This window comes from Idiotropiscis lumnitzeri, chromosome 9 (assembly GCF_059441095.1).
Source record: "Idiotropiscis lumnitzeri isolate Australia: NSW breed Sydney's pygmy pipehorse chromosome 9, RoL_Ilum_1.0, whole genome shotgun sequence".
NCBI classification, from domain to species: Eukaryota; Metazoa; Chordata; class Actinopteri; order Syngnathiformes; family Syngnathidae; genus Idiotropiscis; species Idiotropiscis lumnitzeri.
The window spans coordinates 1,933,659-1,946,929 of NC_142399.1; positions in this window are offsets into that span (position 1 = coordinate 1,933,659).

Below are 13,271 nucleotides of genomic sequence, written 5' to 3' on the forward strand. Positions count from 1 at the left end.
TAGTTTTACCACAGCCGTTTAGACAGACGTCTCATCTTGGAACATTTACTGATTCAATTTGCTGAAACACGGTTTCGCCCGTAAGCAACCCCTCTGTGTGGAAAAGTGTCGACAAAACACAGCAAGCTGTTGGAAACAAATAAATCAGGACAACACCTGATCATAAAATATGAGCACTGTAGACTGATGGATATTCTGTAAACAATGTTTGACAAAAGTCAAAGTTTCTTTTATGGAATAATAGTTTGGTGTCAAACATGAAATCTTATTATTAAAATGTGCCCTAAAACACAGAAATGATTTCTAATCCAGTGTTCTGATTCCATGCAGGCTAACGACTAATATCAGGGAGTTTGAAAAGGATTGTTTGAGAACTCTGATTATGAAGCAATATTTTCTGATTTTCCACAAAGAAAATCATCTGATTGACTCGGTTTGTCAGCTGGAATTGAACTGAGATCATTCTTCGAAGATGACGGTTATGATGTCAGTCTTGTAGTTCACATTACGACCAGCAGATGTCAGAAGAGTTTCGAATTGGGCACAATTCTCTTGGACGGAGTTCACGTTATATGACTAAATGTAGTGGAGGCGACACGAGCTTTCGCGATACATGTCGATAAGGAATTTATGATGAAAGAAAAGTAGTCCTGGGAGGGAATGGGAGCGAGCACATGTGGGGTGTGAAGGCGTCACACTCGCAGGCAAGCAGAAGAGCAGCTGCATGGACAGACCAAGAAGAGTGACAGTCAAGCGTCATCTTGCGAATAAACAAGAGTACCTGTGCCGTATGAACATTGACACAAAGATGAAAGTGGAAACAAAACAAATGGCCCCCTGCTCTCGGTTATCGCCATGACAACCAAGAAACCAAACCAAGAAAGTCTCCGATGAGAGCTTGCACTTTATAGACCATCGTACATGCCATGCATTGAAGTCTCATTGTATTTCATCAGATAGGAATGAGTCCAATATTTATTTTTTTAATCATTATTTTAATGCCATACTTTTGTCTTGTTTTTCCACTTACTGTCGTGTATTTACTTTTTTTTTCTCTTCCGCTTTGTTGTTTTCCTTTTTGGATGAGCACATGAGAGAAACCAAACACTTTCACTCACAGATGCACAATGTGGACACAGCTTTAATTGATCATGACAAAATCACATTAGCCATTCATTAGACGAGTGCTTCGTATTTTCCATCTTGCTCGATATCGTCCTCATCCATTTCACAAACAGACATTTGCCTCGACGACAATTAATTTCCATGCTGAAGCTACATTTTAATTATGTGCTCATTTCTGAGTCTTCATGGTGAGAGATCAAACAGACAAAAGATATTATGGGCTTTTGCGTATCTGCAGGGAGGGAGAGCAGTTCTAATGGTGAGGGTGAATGTTTTTTTGTTTTTTTGTGTGTGACAATAAGAGCATAATTAGCTGTGGAAATGCAGTCAAGTGCAACATCGCCCCAAGTCATTAACTTGCAATCCACCTCAGACTCTAAATGACAAGATCTCGGGGTTAAGCGGACGCCTTTCAATGTCCTCTATTATTCCGAGGAGCACGAATTCCAATGATCACATAAAAAATGGTAAGCCCAGGGCTGCTGGTCTGACATCCAGCTGTCGAGAAAAAAAAGTGTGTGTGTGTGTGTGTGGGGGGGGGGGTCACAGGGATATTGCTGGAAGAGGGACATGAAATTTAATTAGGAGCTGCTTATGTGCCCCTCACGTTCGTGCCACTTTTCGTGTTGCCTATGATGCGTGCGGAAGAAGTCCATCTTGAAGACCTGTGGTCGGTCTGATGATGAACATTTTCCTAGGATGTAAAATGTGAAATTAATTCGCCGGTGGCAGCAATGGAGCTGTGGTTTGCATGTCTGCCTCTCAGTCGAGGGACGCCGGGTTTGAATCTCACCTCTGGCCCGCCTGTGTGGCGAAGGCAAGTTCTTCCTCTCATATTGCGGAAATACACGCATTTGCTTTGCAAGGCTAGAGAACACGGTGGCAGGCTCAGACTGTTGCGATTCTAAATCTTTATTAATTTCTTACACGATGTCATGATTTATTTTGACTTTTGAGGCATAGTTTTCTTGAAAGCATTTCAACTCCAAATCGTCTCACATTTGGGGCTGTTCGACTTTAAAGGTTGCACCGTAAGCTCAAGAGGTCGCGTGTCTTTGTCTACGCCGTTTCGGAACTATTAAATCCACAATACATTTAAGGTTCAATGAAAAAAAAAATGTCGGACTTGACCGTAAGATGATATTTTCTATTCTCCATGAACCAAGATTCCTCGGTGCTGGAATGAGCACCTTTTACAGTATTCATGGTGGACATTTTCGAATAGCGGATGAATATTTCATATAGCGATGGAGTGGGATCTCGCCTCAGATGCTGCTGGCGCTGGAAACCATGGCTACACGCACACACACACGCACACACCGACTTGATCTGTCTTCTCCCTCTGAAATGACCTGAGCTGTTCATGTTTCCTTGCATGGAAAATAAATATCCCGCATCAACGAGAACGAGTTGCATCTAGTGCTCACGCACACGTTGAATCTGATGACTCCATCGGATGTCCACGGCCGTCATGGCGTCATGTGACTTGTCTCGCATCACCATCGTGTCCTCTGGGAGCCGTCCCACTCTGCCCACCGAGATGGAGCGGCGGCATCATGCAGAAGTCAAAAGTAACGCTCGGAGACATGCTCCACCAGCATATCGTCTTTCTGACGTTGTTGCAACCAACAGGAGAGGAAACGTGACGTTGGTCTCTCCTTGGCATGCAGCGACGACAGCTTCCTCTCCTCAGGGAAGACGGCCATGCGGGTATTTTTTTTTTTTTTGACCTGTGAGGTCAGAGTTTGTTTCTCTTGGGACTGCCGAAATAGTTTGTCTCATGTCTTGTGTGTGGTGAGGTTGAGGTCTGGGCTCCCAAGTTCTACAAATTCTCTTCATTCATCCAAGAATGTCTGTTTGGAACTTGGTTTTTGCACCGAGGGAGCGTCAGGTTGGAACGGGAAAGGACCAACTCCAGATATGTGCAATATGGACCGCATTGGCATCCTAAATAAATAAACGTTTAAGGGATACGTTACTAATTTTGCAGTCAAAACGTTCACATTTTGTTGATAACAAATTTGACATCTTCATTATTTTCTTGCAAAATTAAAACCTTTAGAAATACATTGTTTAAAAGTTGATCGAATATGCTCATAAATGTACTCCTGCACATATGAAATTGCAAATGAGAATATGTTACAGTGATTTGAAAACACCGTGAGCTTTCACGTGGTTTTTATTTCTTTTCATGCAAAATCATCCTAAAAGATATTCAAAGAGATCAATTAAAAAAGGACACGTCTCATGTCACGTTCTATCTAATAAAAGTTTGACAGGATTTTCTCTCCAAGATGCAACTAACCTTATTTGGGGATGATGTGAAAATGAAAAAAAAAAATCATTTATAGTGTAGCGAATGTAGAGTGAAAAACGATAACACGGCGCTGTTGGTAATCAATCATAATGTGAAGTCTTTTAAAATCATTTTCCTTTTTTCACACATTTGGAGCCACACATGATTTTGATGACTCTTCGATGACATTAAAACAAGTAAAACAAGGCAATCCGTTTCAGTTTCGCTTCGTGTGTGTGTGGGAGAGCAAACTTGATCGCCGAGCATGATTCAATGCAAAAAGTGTCATCTGGAAGTCCAACAAAAGCGAGGCCGGCCCTCCTCCTTTCATGTTGTCATCAAAGCGTCCCTGGAAGGAGGAAATTATTGACCTAAGTGTGGACTCCTTCACAGATGGCTGCACTCGGTTGTCCCATCAAATCAATCAACCTTTTTAATGAACTGCATTCAAATGAGCTCCCCAATAAAAACTTCCTTTTTTTATTTTCTCAACAGGGTCTTGCGCGCACAACATGCAGCTTCGAGTAGCTTTTGTTGGCCATTTCCTCCTGGTTATGAAATTTGTTTTTCAATTCAATTATATTCATTAAAATCGAGCGGCAATTTTGGAGGCACGAATACGTAGGAAGGCCAGATTGATGAAAGAAAATCTTTGGACAAATCCCGGATTCGATGAGGCGCGGCGCTCTGCCACGCGTGGCAAAGTTCACGGATTTCACACAGTTCGCATAAAATGATAGAATCATGAATAACACTTGCTCTCAAAGTACACAAAATTGTATAATGACGTGCAATAAAAATAACTCTTCTTGACAGGACGACGGCTGATGGTAAACGTGCTAATGATATTACTGATAAAAAAAAAAAAAAATCCACATTTAACTCATTGACTGCCATTGACGGCTAAAGACGTCAGATATCTGTTTTTTTTTTTTTTTACTTGGCTGGTAGTAAAAGAGTTGAATAATATTACGATACGCAGCCTTTTAATCGTGTCACATGCTACCTAGACGGCAGTTCTCATTTTTTATTGTCTCTTGAAAACCTTTACACTTGATTGATTCAAATCAAAACGTTCCACCAGGCCATTTTTTCATGATAATTTTCTTTATTATACTTTGAAGTGTGACTCAGTCCAATCCCAAGTCAGTTTCTGAAGCAGGTCTGCTCATTTTTCTGCAGGAAATCATTTTAGTCTGAAGTTGCCATTTCAGGCCATTTTGGCCATTTCCGGGGATTCTTATTACTCCAACAGCTTCTGTCCAATTGCTCCTCGGTTTCAACTAGACGGACAGCAAGTGATTTGTTTTTCTTGGTTTTCACCGTATCTTTCCATCCTGAAGACGTCACAATATATCGCAAAGACCTGTCATCTGAGCAGGGGTGTGTAGACTTTTTTGCTGATGTCTGAGGGGAAGTAAGCGGCCGAGTCCATCTCCCGATTTGTCGACAAAGTGGATCTCTGACATTTTCATGGCTGTGAAGACGTGTGCTCAGCGCGGACCGCAAACGCTATAAGTCAACGTAGTCACTTTCTTCTTCTAAATGTTTTCTGCCATCGGGTGGGAGGTGTGGGGGCCTCGTCTTCGCAAAGCCCTCAAGGCACTCAAAGTGACTGCCGATGTGCTCCCCCCACATTGTGAATTGACATTTTTTTTTTTTTTTTTACCCAGCCAGCTCGTTTCATTCTTCATTTACAATCAGGCCGCATTTCAAGCCCTATCCTGAAATCAGCTTCCCTTCCATGTTTGCCCGACTCTTGGTGGTGAGATTAATTGGAAACGCAAACTGTAATCAGATCAGTGAAATGAGGATGAGTGGCGTAAAGATGGAAGATATGAGCGACAATTGCAGGGACTGCGCATACGAAATGAAGTGCTTGGTTGTGATAACCGCAATGTAAACTTGATCAGTCAAATGGTTTATTTTGCTTCCATTTCTCTATAGCTGTCTGGAAATTATTTTAGCGCTGCCATCCGGGCATTTCACCAGTTAAATGTACATTTCAATTATTTGATGGTTTAACAGTTTCAGGAAAAGGATGTTTTTTTTTCAGCAAGTATCTCAACAATGAACATGCATAATTCATTTTTTTTTAAAGCTCCATTCTCTGAGTGGATCATTTGACTGTTATAATGCCTTGAAGGGGAAAGAGTTTTTTTTTTTTTTTTTCTTAGTGAAATAATCTCTCAGTGGGAGAAAGGTTGCCCATGTGAGAAATCAGATTTTCTTCCAATGCAGCAGAGAGGTCAGGCAAATGAAGTGGCGGGAGAATGTATAGGAATGTAAAACAAACCCAATAAACAAACAAAAAAATATAAATATGGTGGAAAAATTGAACAGTTGCTATCCAAGTTGTTCTAAATACAACATAAATTTCCCACGAGCCATTCATTTCATTTTCTTTTGCATATTTGTGGTCAAGTGAAGCGCAAACTTTGCTGCCCCAGCCACTTCATCCATCGCTTCCACGGGGATCCGAACGTGTTCCCGAGCCAGCCGGGCGACATTTTATAGCCGAAGCACATTTTTCCCGAAACATTTCTTTGAACTCCAAATTGTCCGTTTCCATCTCGTTTTTTTTAACTTTGAAAGTTCCGCCGCAATCTCAATTTTCCGCATGAAATATTACTCGAGATCGTCACCTCTTCATTCACCATTTTGTTTGAGTGGCGCACGTTTGTGCGCGTGTGAGCGTGTCGTAAGGTTGTAAACAACGTGCACGACATAGCTGACATGCCTAATGTGCTTGTTAGCCACTTCCAGCTCCCCGGAGGCAAGAGTCTCGCTCGCAGGACTTATTTATGGCACATTTTAACAAGCCAGCCTTGCAAGATTCAACTCAATAGCAATGTCATGTGCCACACACGGCGCAAATGAGCTCGCCAAATCTTACTGGGCCTTCAACTCAGGAAGAGCGAAGCGTGATTGCCTGAGGCTGCAATGACGACTAAAATTCACGCGTTAAGAACAGGAGATTTTATTCGTCAGGTTATCAATTTGACGTCGTCCAAACTGTTATTTAAAATGGAGAAGAATGTCAGCCGGTGACCAAATCGCGCACCTCTAAATATTTTATTCCCATCCGAATCTCTGTCATAATGTCAAAAATATCCGCGTGTAGCTCCGTGTGCCTGGCGGGTCAATCTTTAGGCGGTGCCCGGCAAGCTGTGTCTGCACATTTTCAGCCTCAATGTTCAAGTGAGACAAGCTGCCAGGAGTGGTGCTATTACCTTTGCGTGGGAGCTTGATTTTTTGATTTTTTTTTTCGGGATGGCTATTTCAAATTGTTCGTCGGCTAATTGTCGCGCCAAAGCTCAAGAAAGGCCAAGATTTTCTGCGCAACTCTCGTTTTTCAATTACACTCACAATGCAACACCAAAACACTTCACATCGGTTTTCGATCTCGTTACAAAACTCCTTTCTGTTCAAGGTCGCTGGAAGCTCGAATCCACAGCTGACGTTCCGAAAGACAAAATGCTTGGATTGGTTTTCCAGTCAACCACCTTGCAAATAGCGAGACAGACAACCTCTCACACTCGCAAAGTTTTTTTTTCTTTTTTTTAACCATTTTTAATAACAAAGTCAACCTTTTTCAATGTTACCCCAACAAAGCAAAAAAATCCGACAACACCTCCATGAAACAAACCCACCCCAGAACGCAAAGATCTCTCTCTGTTCAAATACCAAAAGCCGTGGCCGTTATGCTCTTTGCCTTGCTTTTACGGGTTGTGGAATAAGTAACACAAAAAAACAGTTCTTTGTCTTTTTTATGGCGTTTATAACAACCAGAAAACCGTCACTAAACCGTAAATTCTGATTGAATGTTGAAAATTCCCAAAATAGAATGTGTTGGTCTTTGTGGAGAAAGGGCAAGGGTGAATTGTTGAATGAACAACCTTGTGCTAATGGAATTGAAGGTCTCATTGCGATGAAGGCAGTCATGCATCCACTCTTCACTTATTAGGCTGCAATAACGCCACAGCGTGTTTAGATTAACAGCCCCCGCCTTGTGAGCTTACTGGAAAGAGGGAAGACATGCAGAAAGGGAAGAGCGCTAAAATGACAGTGAAAAGAACAAAGCAATGATTCCATTCCGATGATCGGTCGCATTTCCAACATAGATTTAAAAAATGGATGGATTAACTTTGCAAGAGGCTCGTCAAAGCAGAACAATAGCACCCGCCCACAATAGTCGGGCCAAATAGAACTACATTAAATGCTATTTTTATTATTTTATTTTATTTTATTTTATTTTATTTATTCATTTATTTATTTATTTATTTATTTTTTTGCAAATATGGTCTCATTTTAAATTTGTTGACTGCATCATGTTCCCAAAAAAGCAGAGTTACAAAGTCTGGTAAAATTAAAAAAAAATAAATAAATAAATAAAAAAACCAAAAACGCCTGTTTGGAAGATTCCAGGTTCACTGGAAATAGTTGCGTATAAAAGGAGCGTTGCCAAATGGCTCAGTTGTTCCCAAGCAAGGATGGAGTGACGTTCACCACCTTTTAAATAAGTGCATGAGCAAATAGTCCAACAGTTCATGAACAACAATTTTCCCCGTACAATCGTTACTAGTTGTCATCATCTAAAGTCCAGAATATCATCAAAACATTCTGAGAATCTCGAGAATATCTGCGCGTAGGCGGCAAGGCCGAAAAGCAACACTGAATGCCTGTGGCTTTCTATCCCTCCTGCGGCACTGAATTAAAAAAAAATGTGGCACCATTGTGTAAAGGTTATCGCCACACGGATTCAGCGGCACTTCAGAAAAGCAGTTAACGCCGGTCCTTGCTTCGTCGACAAATGCAAGTTAAAATTCGAACATAAATGACCAACACGCAGAAACGGCGCCCGAGCTCTTTTGAGACGGATTGATGCAAAGCGGAAAAGTGTTCCGTGGTCTGACGAGTCCACGTTTCAAATTGTTTTTGGAAATCCAAGATTTTGTGACGTTACATTATTTCAGTATTTACATTAAAAATGAAAACAACTCAAAGAAATATGCTGAATGGAAAGCACTTCTATCCGCAACCACCGAGCAACAGTTTGTTCTCGGTCATCTTCGCTTGACTCCATCTGATCTTTTAACACAGTAAACAACACACCACATTCAAGTTTTCTTTCTTATTTGATTTTGTTCTAACTCAGCTAGACCTTAAACTCCACTTTCAACAAGCAATATGTGCACCTGGGGTAACCATGGCAACACAGGACTTAAAATAGACGGAGAGGAAGAAATGTATAAGTGTATGGGCACAATATGTTTCATGTGCCACATGATTCACGATGATGTATTGCTCTGGTGGTCCTGAAATGCAGTTTGCGGGTTAGTTGGCTTTGATTGAGTTCCACTTTGAAGATTATTGCTCTTTGGAATGCCGCAATTCGGTTTAGGGATCGAGAAAAATACAAAGCCTACGTTTCACGTTGACTTTATTATGAAACGGTAGCATATTTCTTTTTGTGAACGTGTCACAAGATTGAGTGCCTTGTTGACGTCCATCAACCTTTTGCTTAGTCTGTTCACTTCCGGTGAAAGGTCCTCAAAATTTCTCCATGAACAATTTTTGAATCCTTTTTAAAACGATTCCCAGGACAGCGTCTTGACAGCTGTGATAGACAGCGTTTCACTTTCAGGATTAGTAAAAGCTTCGGCAGTGACGACGCCGGACAAGTTGCCCGGCAGGGTGTAATTCTTCTCGTTCAAGAGCCACTGCAGGGAGGATTTTCAATCTGATTTGTGCTGAGCAGTCCAATTTTCACGGAAGCTAATTTGCTTTACATGCTAAAACAAAATGTTGTCATGAATTTAAACAATGTGACATAAAGCCAGCACTTAATATTTCATCGGCAGGACATATTTCGCCAAGTTGCCAATCATTCAGTCAGTTGTCACATGGGTCAACTTAAACACCTGAAACATTGAGTTTTACATTCTGACGTCCATTTTTAGAACATAGCATGACCCGCATAATTGATTGCACAATGATCAAAGTTTGCACAATGAAGCAAAACAGCTTGTGACTACTTGGGTTTTGTGTGGTCGGTTGTCCACCTCATAATTTTGTATTGAACTTTTTAGTGGCAATGTTATCATTGAATCATGTAACAGACTTTTTTATTCATGAAGAAAAAAGAAAAAAATGTAATTGCACATCTACTCCAGTAGGTGGCAGTGGCGCTCTCCTCACCTATTGTGCGCAGCGAGTATTCACTCTTTGGTGTAGTTTTGTTTTGCAAGGAAAATGCTATTATTTATATTTGAGGCCGAGAGTGTGTGGTGGTGGTGGGGGGGTGGCAAATAATTGAGAATTGAGCCTACCAAAACTCCAACATACTGTTTGCCTTCCGTTGCCCGCTTCTCATGGGCAGCCGATTGCATTTACGCTCCTCCCACAAACTCGCCAGTCCGAGTCCACGACAAGCGCTTGACCTTCATTGTCTCTCTTCATCGCGCGTCGTATCTCCTTATTAGGCTCGGGAAGGTGTGCGCTGATGGATGACTTGTCCAATTATAGATATCCCATTTCACGTTCAATTCTGTTTACCTCGATTACCCTCGGCAACAGCAACACACCGACGGAGGTGCGAGGGGAAACAATCTCATAGAAAGATGACATCACTCGGAGATGACTGACTTTGTAATCCCTCGAGTATATGATCGTAGAAATGATTTCTGACATCGCCATCTGCTTTCCAATAGATCCGTAAAAAGTGCAAATTGTGCATCCATCAAGTCGGTTTCTGCTTGTTTTTCCGCTAAAGCGGCAGCTGTTGCATTTTTTCCCGCGGAGGCTGCCCAATGGTCTCTTTTTCCGCCTTATGACACTTGAAAAGGTGTCTTTGCTTTTTTTGCACCAGCGCAGCTTGTGTCTTCATTTTGGTCTCAATAACTCCCTTTAAGTACCTGCTGCTCGGTATTTTCTTGTCCTCATTATAGGGGAAAAAAATGGACCGCTTTCTCTTTGTTTCTTGAGCCCTCGTGAATTTGAAGCAGCTCGGTAAAAAGCCGCGGGCCCTTGTGGACTTGAGTTCGAGTCGGCGCTGACGTCAATCACACTATAATTGGTTCGGCGAAGAGCAATTTACGAACAACTTGGAGGGGGGGTGAACTCGGTAGCCGCACGCTAATGGAGGAGCGAGCGGTGATATGATCAAAAGATTACAAGGCGGAAAATGTCATGTGCTTGTGTAGATTTTACTAAATGCAAAGGCATTAAAATGCTCAACATAAAGTGGCCATCTTTTTGTCTTTAGGGCTCTAACAACCCTCGATTTGTTCCGTGCAGAAATAATATCGGGAAAATAGTGTCACTTTTTGTCCGATGACTCCGTAAGTTGGAAGGAATTCGAAAGGCAGAAGATAACTCAACGCAGCACTGGTTGCTAAACTAGTTCAGTCAAAAAAAAAAAAAAAAAAATGTCAGCCACTGTAATTAAGGCCAATAGTTGGATTTACGCAGTAGTTGTGCCCTATTCAGTTTTCGTGCCAATGTCCCAGTTTTCCATTTTGATTGACATGGATTTTTTTAGCGGACACGTAATACAAAGCTCGTGGAAAATGGGTGTATTGTTTTGGTACTCTTGCTTTGAAGGTTGGCGTCTGTCCGATCCATTCATTCATTCATTTGTATTCATTTTGAAAAGAGGTTGGATTCTCTTCTGAAGATATCCAATTCCACGTTTTTTCCTTTTGACCCATTTCCGAATTGGGCCACACGGCAGCGGATGTTTCATGTACGAAAGCAGCACATCATAATGTCCTCACAAAGTCGTTCATTTTGGGCACGAGGTGGGCGGGCAGCCGCGTCAGCGAGAGAACTGGATTTCTTTTCACTTCAGTTCATATCACGCAGAGCGATTTGGAATCATTTGACAAACAAAATAAATGCAATTGTCGTTCACTGCGGTAAACGTTCAATGCGATGAAATGTTCGTCAACAGCAAAATTGTTATCAAATGAAAAAAATGGATCATTTCAGATAAATCGATATAAAATTTAAACCATACAATTGTGTTCTAAATAGGAACATGATATCTCACAAACCTGTTGGGAGCTAACAAAAAACAACCACAAAAGAAGACAATGACGGAAGGTTTCATGTTTATATATAAAAAAAAAAAAAAAGATAATTAATTTTGGCCATTCATGGATGGCTACTGTGATTTGTGGAGAATAAAAAAACTAAAGAAAAAGATTGCATATATTTTCCAATGTAATTTTTCTGTAACACTGAAAAAGCTCATTTTGAAAAGCAGAAGACGTGTGTGTTTACAGAATTGCCACAAACTGTAAACTGTATAAAACGTGCACATTTTCTGTGATCATCATGGACGCATTTCCGATCCCAAATGTCGCCTCTTAAATGTTTTTGAATAACGACAGGACACAAGCAGTCCGACATTTCCGCAGTCATTTTGACCGCAACTCGATTCTTCTCGTATAAACTCACACTTGTTTTGTCCCGTTAACTCTTTCAACTAATGTTCGACTGTGACAATTTGTGCTCACATCTTCCAGTTTAAATGAATCTGCTGTCTTGTCGAGCATGTGTCGAATTGACAAAAAAAAAATAAAAAAATCCCATTTTTTTTCTCTTCGCTGTGTGTTTATATTTTGTCATTTGTAATGCGAATCGTTTGTCCGAACAAATCGTCAAATGATCATATCAGCCTTGACTGAGTTATGCAAACAAGACGATGTGAGCATCTGATAGGCCGTCTGGCTCGCAGTAAATTGTCATTGATGATATTTTTAGAGCGTTTTATCCAAGAAAGTGGCCCATCTCGATATTTTCATCAAACTGAGTGAAAATGCGGAATCTGGTCCTCGACTGGTTTTCCTCCATATGCTGTGCATTGTTTGTCGCTGGAGGTTGCCAGTAATTGGACAATTTCTGCAGCGGGGACACGGAAGTGCATCTCCGAGTTTGCTTGTAAGCAGCAACATGAAGACGATCAAGACGATCAAGGCTTCCAAACACTTGAACGCGGACATGACAGGAGCAGACGTGCCGCTCATCAGAGCCTCGCTATTTGTTTTACAACACGCTCGCTCACTGAATTGGAAACATATCCGTGGCCAGGCTATCGACGTAGTACAAATTCCCACAACGGATTACGCGTCTTTGTTTGCTTCATTATTCACGTCAGGATTAGAATGATGAGGTCATGCGTTGCCTTAATCCATTGAAAATATGCCTAATGTGCAAAGACGGTTGTTGTTGAAGGAGGGCAAACACTTTTGACAAGAGCCATGTCACACGCGTGAATGATTGTCGACGTGGATTTTCAACACTCGATTAAAAAATCGAAAAAGATCCGATTAAAGCGCAAATTATTGCGTGATTCCAGCTCGATGTGATCTGAAAGATTTCTTCGAATCTGCTCGATTAAAATGGCTTCCACTGGGGATCACATGTTTCCATTTTCGTTGAATAGTCGACATTAAAGGCAACAAAATTATTTTATTATATTGATTACCCGTCTAAACTAATTCCCACTTATTTTGTTGGACTTTTCACGCCACCATTCTTCATAGGACTGATTTACGTATCAATTTATCCACATGACGATGACAGCGTATTGCCACGTTTCCATGGTAACCACAGACTGGCTGACTTGTCAACACATCCTTGAAAATGAGCCATGATGTTCAGTGAGAATGAATTGGGTCTATTTTTAACACACTCGCTTCCCTCCAGCCTCCAAAACATTGAGATTATTTCGGAGTAAACATTTTTCATGTGTCATCGCTGAAAATATGTCATTGAAAAAAAAAAAAATGACACGGCAAGGGGAGCGACAACTGTTCGTTCACGCGCTGACTTCATCATGACG